Here is a 1710-nt window from a genome sequence, read left to right on the forward strand (position 1 = left end):
AACATTATTAATGGCCCAGGTAGAAATACACCGCATAATTTTCAAACTATTTGTTTAATTTTAACAGCCACTATTTCTATAATCTAAAGATATAATAAAAAAGGTTTTTAAAAAATAAATAATCATTGACTGCGAGCATTTTGTCAATACATGTTAATTGCACTGCTTATAATGAATACATATATTACATTTTTGAACATTACATTACAAATAAAATTTCTAACGATAAGGGGGATCGAACCTACATATCTATACGTAAATCTATCGCCTAGCAGTCGGGAGTGCTAACCACTGCGCTAAACCGACAAGTTAAAACTTGGTGAAAAAGCCATCCCCATAAGCTACAGTTCATAAAAGTTAAAGTACCAAATTTCTAGTTCTCTTTTTCTAATTATTTATTATTATACGACGTTATGTAAATGTAAATACACGAACTTCTAACAGGAATATTAATAAAATAATTATTAAATAAATAATTTAAATCGACTATAATTTTTCTTCGTGTAATATTAAATTTTTTCGCGTTTTAGACTATTTTAAAAGTTCTGATAATAATATTTAATGAGCATTTAAAATTTGTATTGACGGAACTTAGAAATTCTACCACGTTGCGCAACGATTTTTTTGATAATAATTTTCTTTACACCTCTGTGTAACGTTTTGCTTTTTAGGTGTTTTAGACTATTCTACAACGATTAAGATATACATCCTGACAACCCTGACAACATTTGTAGACGTCTTTTTTTTAAGTCTATTTTTGTACTACTGGCATAGTGCCGCCCCGGTCGTGCAGCCAACGTTCTGTCAGTACTGGGCGAACCAACAGCTGTCTATATTGGTAAGCAGTACTGGGCCAGTACTGCGCCGGTGGTGAACTCCGGCACACTACCGACATTTCCACCTGGGAGGTGCATTAGGCGTAATCCAAAAAAAAAAAAAAAGAACATATGCACATATGTGGAAAAGTAATGCTTAAGGATCCTGAAAAGTATAAATAATTTAGAATGGAATAATATTCGCTTTTATTTTTCAGTTAGGAAAATGTTAATAAATACATTCCTCTTTTCGTAATTTTAAAGTTTTTGTGGAGAAAGATTACTTTTACATATCAAGAAATCATAAGCATCCCGTTCCATTTTTACAAACTTCTATTTTCCGATGTTTCGGCGATAACCTGCGTAGTCTAATAGATGCCAATTCTCAAGAACAATTGCAAAACATCTACATTACATATTGCTCTTCTGTCGCATCCCTTTTGCTTTTTTTCACGGACACATAAAATATCTAGCTTCCGTACGTACATCGTTTCTCATAATCGTCTTTTATTACAATAATTTACATATCTAGCATTTCAAACGCCCAGTCTTCCTTTATAGCCTTAAACTTTTCCGGGGACATGCATTTCGTCAAATAAATTTTTTATTTAATCCGGACCCATTTTATTGTTTGCATTTTTTATTGTTTAAAATATACAACCAACTCCCATCTTGCAGAGAGACATTTATTTCAAGAGTAAAAATCTGCCGTGATTTGGAAAAATACCGTTAACTGCAAATCGGATAAGTCACCTGAAAGCAGTTAACGGTAGGCGGCTCAGCGGACTTATACTAAATGCAGTGAACGGTGTTCTTCCAAATCACGGCAGAAATCATGTCCAAAATGATACTTCAGAAAAGACAGTTTTCGTTTCGTGAGTGCATATTACATTCT

Source organism: Belonocnema kinseyi, chromosome 1 (assembly GCF_010883055.1).
Source record: "Belonocnema kinseyi isolate 2016_QV_RU_SX_M_011 chromosome 1, B_treatae_v1, whole genome shotgun sequence".
Classification (NCBI taxonomy): Eukaryota; Metazoa; Arthropoda; class Insecta; order Hymenoptera; family Cynipidae; genus Belonocnema; species Belonocnema kinseyi.